Source organism: Podarcis bocagei, assembly GCF_964188305.1.
Source record: "Podarcis bocagei genome assembly, chromosome: 17".
In the NCBI taxonomy this organism is placed as follows: Eukaryota; Metazoa; Chordata; class Lepidosauria; order Squamata; family Lacertidae; genus Podarcis; species Podarcis bocagei.
This window is the reverse complement of record NC_138143.1, coordinates 5671807-5686372: the sequence shown is the minus strand read 5'-3', so window position 1 is coordinate 5686372 and position 14566 is coordinate 5671807. Positions and strand designations below refer to the sequence as shown.

The 14566-nt window shown below is 44.5% G+C and overlaps 1 protein-coding gene across 3 annotated transcripts in view; it reads left to right on the top strand.

Moving 5' to 3' along the window:
- The first annotated feature begins 7916 nt into the window (after window positions 1-7916).
- Window positions 7917-14566, top strand: part of ALAS2 (5'-aminolevulinate synthase 2) — a 34547-nt gene continuing 27897 nt past the window's right edge. For 2 of the 3 annotated variants that reach the window (XM_081175724.1, XM_081175722.1), the window contains exon 1: window positions 8605-8884. The gene's annotated coding sequence lies outside the window, so the exon portion shown is untranslated. Of the gene's footprint in view, window positions 8019-8604; window positions 8885-14566 lie in introns of those variants that run through there. The other variant, XM_081175723.1, reaches the window with a different exon arrangement.

The window sequence follows — 14566 nt, the reverse complement described above, 5'->3', positions numbered from 1 at the left end:
CACCTAGCACCTGCCCTCTTCCATCCATGCGTTTTTACCGGCCTCCTCGGCTCTTACCTACAGAATATTAAGATGTTTCGTTCAGTTTGATTGCTTTAGCCACTAGCCCCTAACAACATGCCATGCGGCACAAACCAATCGCTTATTTAAAACGCTGCTTTTCTCCTGCTTAATTTGCAACATGATGGTAAACAAATTCGGAGTCAAATTATGCTATAAAACACACACACAAAAAAACAGATAAAGGCACTTTAGAAGATATCCTAGCAAATTTCAATATATAGACCAGTAATTGATTTTTAGTGTACCTGGGAGAGAACTTCTTCTCCAGCTCTGTGACTGTGGACTCTAATAAACAAAGAGCGAGGAAGATCTAAGACAATTACTATCACAGTAGCACAAGTGAGACTTTTATGGAATCCTACCAAGTCTGGGCTGTTACCAAAGATGGCATCATTTGGAGACTTGCCAGTGTAAACTCTCTCCTGAAGCAATGTTTAAGTATATACTTCTAGCCCATATTTGTACTTGAGCATATTAAAACAAAGGAGCGAGCAAGCCTAGATTTGCTAATGGATGCCATTATAATTGTGAATAAAAACATCTTGGGAGTATAATTTTAAATTCCATCTTTGCAGCCTGCAGGTTACACTGGAGAAGATGGCAAATCCCTTCCTCTGCAGGAGATAAATCATATTTTGATATTACCTACTACTGTCATCACCAGCAGATTTGTTGGGCAGTATAATAGGTGGAACATTGGATTTGGATGGACAAAGGGAGACCTGGGTCCAAATCTCCACTGGGTGAACTTGGCCCGGTGAGCTTAGCCCATTACGCTGTGAAAGCTGTGAGAAAAACCCTGAACTCCAGGAGGAGTAGCAGGATATAGGTTGCATGCACACCATACAATTAAAACACCTCTCAAACAAGAATCCTGGGAGCTGAAGTTTGTTAAGGGTGCTGGGAATTGTTTCTCTGTTAGGAGTAAACTGAGGTGCCCAGAATTCTTTGGGGGGAGATGTGCCTTAAATGGGCTTTAAATGTACTGCATGTAAAAAATACGTACATACAAACAAACAAACAAACATACAACAAACTGGTGGACTCAGTCTAACACAGAATTAAGCATGCTGTTTCAGACTAGCAGCCAATTCAGAGTGTAAAACACTATAAGGGACCAATGCTTATAAGTGCGATGTCAGTTCACAAAACAAACTGACCCTGTATAGATGTTCTAGCTCCTTCCCACTTCTCCCTTACCTCTGTGCACAAATCACACATTTTCCAGAGCTTGAAGGCAGGGATGCTAATCCACAAGAGAGTAATGGGAATTATATTTGTGTACTCCTAATACCTCACCTTTATTCAGCACCTTTTTTACATGGCAGTTGGAAGTACTGTCTATAGTAGTTCACGTACATCCTATGTTCTCGTAGCAAACTCAGTCCTCCGACTGGATCATTGTGTATCTGTCATGGCACCATTCACTTATTAGAGGGAGGCATCCCTAGGCTTGGATAAATACCCAGAAGTCTGCAGAAGTACCAAAAAAAACCTTGGGGGGGGGGGGACTCTAAGTGGAGTGGGAGCCATCCCAAAACAGTCCACTGAACATGCTCAATGGCCCTGAACAGGGCTGCCTTCAGATGTCTTCTATATATCAGGTAGTTGTTTATCTCTTTGACATCTGGTGGGAGGGCATTCTACAAGGCGGGTGCCACTACCAAGAAGGCCCTCTGCCTGGTTCCCTGTAGCTTTGCTTCTCGCAATGAGGGAACTACCAGAAGGCCCTCGGTGCTGGACCTCAGCGTCCGGGCTGAATGATGGGTTTGGAGACGCTTCTTCAGGTATACTGGGCCGAAGCCATTTAGGGCTTTAAAGATCAACACCAACACTTTGAATTGTGCTCGGAAACGTACTGGGAGCCAATTTAGGTCTTTCAAGGCCGGTGTTATGTGGTCTCGGCAGACGCCCCCAGAATGGTGTATTCTGGAAAAGGGCACAGCTGGCTTTTGTTTGCAGTAAGCGGCAAATAAATAGAACAGTGTTTCCCAACCTTTTTTGGGCAAAGGCACACTTGTTTGATGAAAAAAATCTCGAGGCACACCACCATTACAGCCCCGTGACGTCAGCGTGCAGCGTCACGCCGGGAGGGACACACGAAAGTGTAAGTTTCAATTTTTTTCCCTCCCCCTTGCCGGGGAACCTCCAAGCTTTGGGGGTGGGGTGGGAGGAGGCAGCAAAGCGAGGCAGGAAGGAGAGCGCGGCTTGGCTGGGTGAGCTTTGGCAGGGGCAGGGAATGAGAGCCGCGAGGCGGGCGCTGTGGACGGAGGCACTGCCCGCCGAGCTCGCAGGCAGCCAGGCAGGCAGACGGCGAGAGCCCCGCGCTGGGCGGCCTCTCCTTGCCACCGCCGCCCCGCCTCTCGCCGCCCGACTCGCCCGCCTCCCTCCAGGCAACATCTCGCGGCACACCAGGCAACATCTCGCGGCACACTAGTGTGCCGCGGAACAGTGGTTGGGAAACACTGAAATAGAACAACAGTAACTGCATCTATGAATACAAGCAAATTTAGAAGAAGAAAAATCCAGTGTCAAGGAAGACTGGGGCTGGAAAGGGGAACCTGAAGCAGCTAGAGGAGGCACAGCAGGACAGTGGCGTCAGACTCTGCTCTGCTATTAGGCAGAGTGAGGCTACTGTCTCAGGAAATGGATGAAGAAGAAGAAGAAGAAGAAGAAGAAGAAGAAGAAGAAGAAGAAGAAGAAGAAGAAGAAGAAGAAGAAGAAGAGTAGTTTGGATTTGATATCCTGCCTTTGCCTTTCACTCCCCTTCAGGAGTCTCAAAGCGGCTCACATTCTCCTTTCCCTTCCTCCCCCACAACAAACACTCTGTGAGGTGAGTGGGGCTGAAAGACTTCACAGAAGTGTGACTAGCCCAAGGTCACCCAGCAGCTGCATGTGGAGGAGCGGAGACACGAACCCGGTTCCCCAGATTACGTGACTACCGCTCTTAACCACTACACCACACTGGCTTTCTAGGATGCATTTCCTAGTGAACTGCTCCATATCCCACAATGTTTGTCTTCATCCCTTGGGAACCCCCAAGCAGGGGCAAAACTAGATTTTGTTTTGGCACCCCACAACTCACATTTGCACACACACACACCCGCAGGCTGGGAGCCTCTGGAGGCTTCGCCCAGGGTAAAAAACCCCGGCTAGCCCTCCTGTAGCTACGGCTCTGCCGCCAAGCACTTGGGGAGCAGCACAGGCATCACAGAAGCCCCACCAATCCAACTTGACACCTTTTGGAAGAGGAAATTGCCCCAGTGGGATTGCCTAGTTCTGAATGGGGGTGGGGAGCAGAGGAGGCCCTTTTCAGGCATGCGCTATTGCTAATTGGATCACTGCAGCAACTTCAAGCAGCGACTTCCAAGAGCAAATGAGTCACCGCCATAGATTAAATCATCACAGGTAATAATAAAAAATATGTCAGCTGAATAATCGTTTGGGGAGGCCCTGGCTGAGAGGGGGAGCTTCTCTGATAACCTACTTCCACCATGTGTTGGAAAGTGGAACTGCAAGCTTATTAGTACAGCAGCCCACCAGGGTCTGGTTCACACCTGCAAGCTCATCACCCCTTTGGACCGTACAAAGTGACAAATTAGCCAGGATAACAGATTAATAATCGCAGATAGAACTTGCTTGTCACCTGAGGCAAACACAAAACACTGTTTCCACATTTACAGCAGGTGCTGGAATGGGCTGACTGCAGGAGGATGAGATCCACAACTTTGAATGCTTTGAATAATAATAATAATAATAATAATAATAATAATAATAATAATAATAATAATAATAATTATTATTATTATTATTATTATTATTAAACTCCATTGAGCCTGCAGGCAGAGAGACTGCCCCATCTTTTAATATAATATACATCTTTTACATGAAATAATATAATTGTATTATAGAGCCAGTGTGGTGGAGTGGTTAAGAGCGGTAGACTCGTAATCTGGTGAACCGGGTTTGCGTCTCTGCTCCTCCACATGCAGCTGCTGGGTGACCTTGGACTAGTCACACTTCCTTGAAGTCTCTCAGCCCCACTCACCTCACAGAGTGTTTGTTGTGGGGGAGGAAGGGAAAGGAGAATGTGAGCTGCTTTGAGACTCCTTAAAGGGAGTGAAAGGCAGGATATCAAATCCAAACTCTTCTTCTTCTTGTAGGCATTTTCTAAGGCTGCATACACACAATACCTTTAAAGCATATCTTTCCCCCACCCAAGAACCCTGGGAATTGTGGTTTGTTATGGGTGCTCAGAACTGTAGCTCTGTGGGGAATAAACTACTGTTCCCCAGATTCTTTGGTGCAGTGTGCTTTTTTCTTCTTTGATGATCACCCGTAGCCGAGTAAGATTGTCTTCCACAAACACAGTTTTAACAATGAGTCCGTAAGTGACTGTAGATGCCAATTCTGGATCCACATGTCCTTTTGCAGTGGCGACATTGGTTTCTGGGCGGGAGTTGATCACAGTGTGGATTTGCCAAGTGTGCCTTCCTCTTAGCACGTTTCTCCCTTGTGTCCTGAGTTCGGGTTTCTTCAAAGTCTATGACACCTTTGGTAAAGGCTGTTCTGCAACTGGAGCACTCGCAGGCCCATGTTTCCCAGTTGTCAGTGTTCATACTACATTTTTTTAGATTTGCCTTGAGAGAGTCTTTAAACCTCTTTTGTTGACCACCAGCATTACGCTTTCCATTTTTAAGTTCAGAATAGAGTAGTTGCTTTGGAAGACAATAATGAGGCATCCAAAAAACGTGACCAGTCCAACGAAGTTGATGTTGAAGAATCATTGCTTCAACACTGGTAATCTTTGCTTCTTCCGGTACACTGGTATTAGTTCGCCTGTCTTCCCAAGTGACGTGTACAGATGACAGCTTATTGAACAGAAGTTCGGGGGGGGGGGTTTGCAGGCAGAGGGAAATTAAACAGGTAAAGCGCATTAGGAGGATGCATCTTCATTCCCAACAACATACAGTGGCTACCTCGGGTTAAGAACTTAATTCGTTCCGGAGGTCCATTCTTAACCTGAAACTGTTCTCAACCTGAAGCACCACTTTAGCTAATGGGGCCTCCTGCAGCCGCCGCACTGCCAGAGCACGATTTCTCTTCTAATCCTGAAGCAAAATTCTTAACCCGAGGTACTATTTCTGGGTTAGCAGAGTCTGTAACCTGAAGCGTATGTAACCTGAAGTGTATGTAACCCAAGGTACCTCTGTACAAATGCAGCTTGAAATGGAGTGAGGACAACAACTTTGCTGTTTTAAGCCACTAACACGCACATAACTTTTCATAAGAAGCAACAGAGTGGAAGCAGGATATATCTATGTACTGTGGCTTACGTTATGTGGAAGAACACAGAAGTGTGTGCACAACATCTCATTGCTAACACTGATGGGAAAAGCAGCCTCGGGTGAGGAAGCCCTGCTTCAAGGCATCGTGTCTCCAATTTTTCCTCAAGATGGTGCCGTTGTCGTCATCACCTATCACAGCAAACACATTTCGCAGGGCGTGCCACCAAAGTGTTTGTGGGCGGCCCCTCTTCATTTATAGTTCCAACTTCATGGTTTCCAAAATATAAGGGAAAGAAAGATCGCTTCCTGAAGCACCTGCCAAAGAGTGGAGAAAAGTGTGTTCTGGAGGAGAGAGATGCATCAAATTATCACCCGTTATTTATACTGTGCTTATCAGGCATCATACAAATATTAAAACAGACGTGGTTTTGCCCTCAGGTTTACAATCAAATAAAACACAAAGGGAAAAAGGAATTAGGCAGCTAGAGGAATACAGTGGTACCTCGGGTTAAGTACTTAATTCGTTCCAGAAGTCCGTTCTTAACCTGAAACTGTTCTTAACCTGAAGCACCACTTTAGCTAATGGGGCTTCCTGCTGCTGCCGCACCACCGGAGCACGATTTCTGTTCTCATCCTGAAGCACTGTTTCTGGGTTAGCGGAGTCTGTAACCTGAAGCGTATGTAACCTGAAGCGTATGTAACCCGAGGTACCAATGTAACAGGACAAATGGTCATCAAGAAAAAAGAAGAAGGATCATGAAGAAAAAAGCAAGAGTGAAAACTAAGCATGAATTTTCAATAATTTCTTAAATGAGGAAAAGATGTAAGCTACTCAGACTGATGGTGGAAGATTTAGACTTATTAGTAGTGGAATGTATGAACTATAGAGTCCTCCATTCAAATATCACCTCAGCTATGAATTTGCTTAGGTTAGGGATCACCAATGTGGTGCCCATGGGCACCAGTGTGCCCACCAGGGCCTCCTATAGTGCCCACAAGAGGTCTCAAAACTCCACAATGCTCAAGAGACTGTTTGCTCATCCTGCTCAGTTCCTCACTGCATTGGCCCAATTTCTCTGGTACATAGAACATCCCCACCCCTTCAACATGGCCACATTTCACTGGGTGCCAGGATTGGACACTCCCTCAGCAGAATGAGCAGGAGGGCCCGCACTGAGCAGCAGGACTGGCGTGCCAAATGTTGAAGTCCTGGAAGTAAATATATATTATGATCTGAAGAAGGAGGCACCACACCAGGTGACCTACATCCAGAGTCAAAAGCGACCTAACTGCTTCGTGGAAAGGAGGCAAGAGGAACGAAACTCGGCTTCTGTTTTCCTCTGCCATTCCACTTTTCCTGCCAACTGCTTTTCTCTTAGCACATGATAGTGTTTTGCCCGATGATTAAATGGGCACAAGATATAGGACATAACATTATGTTTGCTGACTGGGAGAAGTTATGGACCACCGGGATTAAATTCACGGCATGTAATGCCTTAAGAGAGAATATTATGAAAATGATGTACAGGTGGTACATGACCCCAGTCAAGCTTGCAAAAATATACCATTTGCCCGATAATAAATGTTGGAAATGTAAAGAAATTGAAGGTTCATTCTACCACCTTTGGTGGACGTGCCCAAGGATTAAGGCTTTCTGGGAAATGATATATAATGAACTTAAAAAGGTATTTAAATATACTTTCCCGAAGAAACCAGAGGCCTTTCTTCTGGGCATTGTTGGCCAATTGGTGTTAAAAAAGGATAGAACTTTCTTTATGTACGCCACAGCAGCAGCAAGAATTCTCATCGCCAAGCATTGGAAGACACAAGACCTACCCACCTTGGAAGACTGGCAGATGCAACTAATAGACTACATGGAGATGGCGGAAATGACTGGCAGAATCCGGGACCAGGGAGAAGAGTCGGTGGAAGAAGATTGGAGGAAATTTAAAATTTATTTGCAGAAATACTGTAAAATTTTTGAATGTTGATGACATTGAAATGAATTCAAGGGGCCCTAGCAACAAGGTAAAAAGTATAAGGGGATTAACAAATGGACAAACTAATAGATCATGAATTTGCTGAACTAAATTTAAAAGGGATACAAAAACGGGAGATGTGAGGAAGTCAGGAAAATAAGTTAATTTAAAGTGGAGAGATTAAGAAAGAGAGAAATTTTGTTTTTCTTTTATATGTGTGTTTTTTCTTCTTTTTGTGCTTAATGTTTGTAATTTTGTATTTTGTATTTCTGTGCTTTTGTATTTTTCTATTTGTCATGTATGTGTCTTTTGTGCTCTCTAAACTTTTTTATTGATAAAATCTAATAAAATATTATAAAAAAATAAAAAATAAAAAAAGATAGTGTTTTGCCCGATGACATGAAAAATGTCGCTTACTGGTTCCTGGGTATTAAATCTCTGCTAAAAGGCGCAGGAGGCAGGCCACAGCTGCTATATTTTTCTGCCCTGCTGAAGTTTCCCTATAGAAGTCTGCCCTGGCCCTGTGACATGGCTGACTCCCCTCTCTCTCCCCGTATCTCCTCCTCAGCCATGAACTTGCCTTATCTCTGCCTTCAGCTGGTGGGTGGGGAGAGGCAGATCCAAGGGGACTTCTCAGCTCTTAAACTAGACTGCGCAGAAGTTGTTCGACTTCAGTGCAGGTCAACAGGTAGGAGGAAAGCGCTGGGGGGGGGGAACGGGACGCTTTGGGATTTTATTTTCTCTCTCTTCTACCTCTCATTGAATATGAAAACAGATAAAAATGGAGGCGGCTCTTTGGCTGTGAGCATACTAAACTGTGAAAGCACATTCGAAGCACCTTTTTCTCTCAAAGAATTCTGGACACCGTAGTTTGTTAAGGACTGCTGCAAATTGTAATTCCGTGAGGGGGTAAACTACACTTCACAGAATTCTTTGAGGGAAAGAATGTCCATTGAGTGTGCTTTTTAGTGTGCACACAGCGTTTCTGCTGTTACCTGTCGGTGTTCATTTCTTTTCTCAACACCACATCACCTAAATTAAGGACCAGCGACTGGAAGCCCCTAAGGTCCATGCAGGGCTCTCAGAGGAGTGGTGGCGATCTCCCTTCTCCACTAAAAATCCAAAAATGAAGAAGGGAATTGGGGTACTGCATTGGCCTCAAGGCTACCAACTAGCTGGGAAACAAGCAGTCTAGCTTGCTTTTGAGACTTGATTTCCAGGAATCAACAGGCGAAGATTTGCAAGGTATGGAGCTCAACACTATAATCTGTTTATGGCTGTAAAATAGGGATGAGGAGCCTGTAACCATCCCGTTATTTTGTTGGACTACAACTCCCATCGTTACTGAACATTGGCCATGCTGGCTAAGGCTAATGGGAGTTGGAGTTCAACATTGATCTGGTGGGTACCACGTCCCCTACCCTTGCTTAGATCAGTGCTATCAAAGGGACAACTAGAACAATGGCTTCAAAAGTTGGGAATCTTCATTGGCCCAGCAGTCTTCAAACCTTTCTCGAAGAGGTGTCCTGAAAAATGGTAGTTGCCATCCAGGAGGTAAGAGTGGTTGATCTTTTCCTATTTCATTTTATTTTTATATTATACAGCATAACTAAACTGTTTCTCCTTTAGGGAAAAACCAGACATTATATAGCAGAGGCATGTAATTGTCTTTGAAAAACAGCTACAAGGATGCTGCTAACTATAAAAAACTAGCTATTTTTCCACCCTAAGTTGCTTCACAGCTGCTTTCTCATGCCCAGATGTGCCAATTTAAATAAAATATTGGGGGGCAGGTATAATTGCACACCATTTGATTGATAATGTCCATTAACTTTTGGGGAGGCAGCCCCCTCAAATATTTTATTGGTGGGGGGGCAAAGGGACCTCAGCCCTTAGGACTTGGTTTCTATGCTGGTGCCCCACTGCAAAGATATGGGTACCAGTATCTTTTCCTGTGCAAATAGAAAAAACAGCTGGATGGAGGCAGTTTTGATCAGGAAATAAATGGTAGGGGAAGGGGTAAGGAATCTTTTACCCCTGCCATTCCTCTTGGGATCACAGCTTTCAGCACTTAGTTTTAATTAAAACAAAAATGTTGGGAGATTGGTACACATATCTGATATGCAATGCACAGCTTGGCTCCTAGTCTCAGTGCATCTTAAAAGCATCAAAAGCAGCCCGTTGACGCACTATTTCACCTTATGAAATTTCATTCCCCTCCCAACCCATTTACAGTGGTACCTTGGGATAAGAACTAAATTCATTCCAGAGGTCCATTCTTAACCTGAAACTGTTCTTAACCTGAGGTACCACTTTAGGTAATGGGGCCTCCCGCTGCCACCGCCGCACAATTTCTGTTCTTATCCTGAAGCAAAGTTCTTAACCCGAGGTTCTATTTCTGGGTTAGCGGAGTCTGTAACTTGAAACGTCTGTAGCCTGAAGTATTTGTAACCCGAGGTACCACTGTATATTATGAAATATCCCTGTCTCTTTCTAATAGTTCTTTTTCACACATGATGCCAATATATATCTATATGCGCATTTTTGGCATCTTATTATTATTCCAGGCTCATTGCTACTTCATAAGCTAGCAATTTGTCTCCAAGCCCAAGCCAAAGCACAAATTCAGATTTTTAAAGCCCTGAAGCCACGTATTGGGGAAAGGTGATCCCCAATGAACATGCCTCGGCCCCAGACTGTTATGGACCACCTTTTCCAAAATGTCACAACCTGGCCATCTGGAGCAAGAGTGGAGGCCTTGCTGCAGGTCTCCCCACTGGCTGAAGTGAGACATGTGAGGACATAGGAGAGGGTCTTTGGGACTGAGGCATCACTGCTATGAAATGGCTTCCCAGGCTCTATCACTGCTCACCTGCCCTGCAGGGAAAATACTGGCCAATTGCTGTGTTCGGCAGGTGCTGCCATTTTATGATCGTCTCTATGATACGCTGCATTGTATTTTTGTGCTGCTCTTATTACTGATTGGTGCCTTGAGGGCCTTTTCAATAGAAAGTGGGGGGCCAGGTAAAAATTACTTAATAAATAAATAACATCTCCCAGAATTGCCATGCAAATATAAAATCCTGACTGTGAAAATGTACATTCAGGTTTTTCAATTGTGTTGTTGCTACTGATGTTGTTGTCGTCGTCATCAAGTACAAACATTCCCATGTGCAACAAATTAGTGTAAATGGGGAGACTTGCCATCTGACCAGGAAAAAATCCTGACGCTTTTAACTGCAGCCGAATCTTCAGGAATCAGCATGCAGAAATTATTGTGAGGTGCACATAAGCCGTATTAACTGCTAATCAGGCTTCTATTAAAGGCACGGCTACAATGGCCAGTTTAAAGGTTGGTAAACAGGCATTTTTAATGCCTCTTTGCCCACAGTTTCGACACTTGGGGTGTACATTTTTAGGAGCTACTTTATTTCTGTAATCATAAGCTGTTGTAAGCTGTTTTTAATATTGCAATGTTGTGTTTTAATGTTCTAACCTGGCCTGGGACCTTAGGGTAAAAGGTGGGTAATAATAGTAATAATAATAATAGTAATAATAATAATAATAATAATAATAATAATAATAATAATAATAATAATAGTAATAGTAATAACAGTAATTTATTATTTGTACCCCACCCATCTGGCTGGTTTCCCAAGCCACTCTGGGCAGCTTCCAACAAAGATTAAAAATACATCAAAATGTCACACATTAAAAACTTCCCTGCCTTCAGATGTCTTCTAAATGTCAGGTAGCTGTTTATTTCCTTGACATCTGATGGGAGGGCATTCCACAGGGCAAGTGCCACCACTGAGAAGGCCCTCTGCCTGGTTCCCTGTAACCTCACTTCTCGCAGGGAGGGGACCGCCAGAAGGCCCTCGGAGCTGGACCTCAGTGTCCGGGCAGAACGATGGGGGTGGAGACGCACCTTCAGGTCTACTGGGCCAAGGCTGTTTAGGGCTTTAAAGGTCAGCACCAACACTTTGAATTGTGCTCAGAAACATAATAATAATAATGTGTGTGTTTGTGAAAATGTCTTTGGTAACCTATCTTCTAGTGCTTTAACACACCCCATCATGCTATGTACTCTTTCCTACTGTCTAGTCTGTGTTATGAACACTGCATTTTATGTTTGGGGTTTGTGTGCTGCAAGACTTGTGCAGAGAATAGGGTCTCCACCTTTTTAAGGGCCAAGGTCCTGTATCTTTAAGGGCTGCATAAGAGTCAGAAAACATTCTGCAATGGTCCCTGTCATAGAATCATAGAATTGTAGAGTTGCAAGGGACCCACAAGGGTCATCTAGTCCAACCCCCTGCAATACAGGAATCTCATCTAAAGCATCCCTGACAGGTGGCCATCCAACCTCTGCTTGAAAACCTCCAAGGAAGGAGAGTCCACCATCTCCCAAGGGAGTCGGTTCCACTGTCAAACAGCTCTTCTCTTCTCTTCTCTTCTCTTCTCTTCTCTTCTCTTCTCTTCTCTTTTATCTCATCTCTTCTCTTCTCTTGTTTTCTTCTCTTTTCTCTCTTCTCTTCTCTTCTCTTTTTCAAAGGAGGCAACCCTAGCAGGGAATAGTATCAGAAAAGGCAACTCTCAATAGCGGGACATGTTTTAAACTGGCATTTAAAGTGAATTTTGATGCAATAAATTTGTATCTTATTCTTCCTCTCCCACCTACCCTCCATTCCATGAACTGGCCTGGCCTTGGACTATTCCTTGTCTTTAACTCCTACTCTCTTCACTCCTTTTCCCCTTGGCACAAAGTACAATGGCTAGATAAAAAGCAAGCATAGTTCCCATCTGGCTTCCTGTTTTGTTTTCAAAGGTACTTGCAGATTGCGCTGCATGATTTTGGAGAGTTTTGCAGAATAGAGAGTGCATCTGTGCATTTGCTTACTTACTTCCTTCTCCTCATGTTCTACCTCTGATTTGTAGCCTGTGATATTTACACTCAGTTGAGAGTCTTCCGTAGCTTTGTATAGTTCACTTTGCAACAGTGGACTGCTTTGGCTGCACTTTACTAATTCAGGGAATCGTGTCGGAATTCTTCCAAGCATTGCCCAGTGACCAGAAGAAAGGCAGCAACCTCCTGTCATGCTCTTCTGCCTTTAAGGGAAGCTCCACGTGCAGAACTTAGCAGGTGATGTTTTTGCAGAATGGACACAAACATTATCTTTTGCTAACATCTGTACTTCGAGCTGCTGTGAAAGTTGCTGCTACTTTAGCCAGTGGGGAAGCTCTATTTCACCTCCATGTTTTGTTTTGTTTTGTTTTGTTTTGTTTTGTTTTGTTTTGTTTTGTTTTGTTTTGTTTTGTTGTTGGTGGGGGAGCCCCCAATGTTTGAGGAGATTTCTTATAATGAGGTGGGGAATTCAAACATACAATTCCCACTAGGGCAACTCAACAAAAGCTGCTACACATAACAAAACTGATTGCGTGTGTGATGGACTGTGGATGTCCAGTTAATATTTTGGAATGCTCTTTTCAGTGGTCTGTATCCTGCTGTGGATACAGACCAGCCTTCCCCAACCTGGTGCCCTCCAGATGCTGTTGGACTCCAGCTCCCCTCAGTCCCAGCCAGCATGGCCCAATGGACAGAGACGATGGGAATTGTAGTCCAACAATATTTGGGGAGCTACACATTCCTCGTCCTTGATCTACAGACATCTGGAGGGGGGCACCAAGTAGGAGGACAGTGATATAGACTCTATATTTGTTGCAGATAGGTAGCCGTGTTGGTCTGCCATAGTCAAAATAAAAAAAATCCTTCCAGTAGCACCTTAAAGGCCAACTAAGTTAGTTCTTGGTATGAGCTTTCGTGTGCATGCACACTTCTTCAGATACACATATTTGTATCATATCTATATTTGTTGTCGTTGTTTAGTCATTTAGTCGTGTCCGACTCTTCGTGACCCCCTGGACCAGAGCACGCCAGGCACTCCTGTCTTTCACTGCCTCCCGCAGTTTGGTCAAACTCATGCTGGTAGCTTCGAGAACACTGTCCCACCATCTCGTCCTCTGTCGTCCCCTTCTCCTTGTGCCCTCCATCTTTCCCAAGGGTCTTTTCCAGGGAGTCTTCTCTTCTCATGAGGTGGCCAAAGTATTGGAGCCCCTGCTTCAGGATCTGTCCTTCCAGTGAGCACTCAGGGCTGATTTCCTTCAGAATGGAGAGGTTTGATCTTCTTGCAGTCCATGGGACTCTCAAGAGTCTCATCCAGCACCATAATTCAAAAGCATCAATTCTTCGGCGATCAGCCTTCTTTATGGTCCAGCTCTCACTTCCATACATCACTACTGGGAAAACCATAGCTTTAACTATACGGACCTTTGTTGACTCTGTATTCCAGAGACCCAAAGTTTTCAAAACAGAGAATACAAGAGAAAGATTGTGGTTCAGTGGTTTGGTTCTAATATACTGTATTTTTAAAAAGTGTTACTGGGGCATATAATTTGAAGCAGCACTGGAACCTGGAGGAAATATTCGGGGGGGGGGGGCAATTTTCAATCTGGCTCCACATCAGGGAGGACTGGAGCAGGTGATGGGCAGTTTTCTCTATTTTCCAGGAACCAAGCCTTATCTTTTGCATGCACCCTTAAGGACCAAGATGCAGCTCTGCATCTTGAGTTCTTTAGTTTTAATCATCCGAGCTGGCCTAGGGTGTATCTTTTACAAGTCAGATTAAACTCAAGAGGGAGTTATCAGCTCCCAACATACTTGCACACCCTTCCCATGCCTGAGCTCCATGCCAAATGGGCCATTGCTCTAGTTTTTCATTTCTCTGATGACACACGTACAAAATGCCGTTTTATCCCGTATTAATTAATCCAGGATAACTGCCCACACTCCCTAATGTTGCGCTCACTTAACACCACTTGCAGTCACAGTTTCACACAATGACTGTTGGACCCTCCCCACTTCCCCGAGTGGTAAGAGTGCTATCTTTAGATAAGAAGTAAAGGTAAAGGACCCCTGACCTGTTAAGTCCAGTTGAAAATGACTCTGGGATTGCAGTGCTCATCTCGCTTTTTTTGCCAAGGGAGCCGACGTTTGTCTGCAGACAGTTTTTCCAGGTCATGTGGCCAGCATGACTAAGCTGCTTCTGGCAAAACCAGAGCAGCACACAGAAACTCTGTTTACCTTCAAGCTGGAGCGGTACCTATTTATCTACTTACACTTTGCCGTGCTTTCGAACTGCTAGGTTGGCAGGAGCAGGGACCGAGCAACGGGAGCTCACC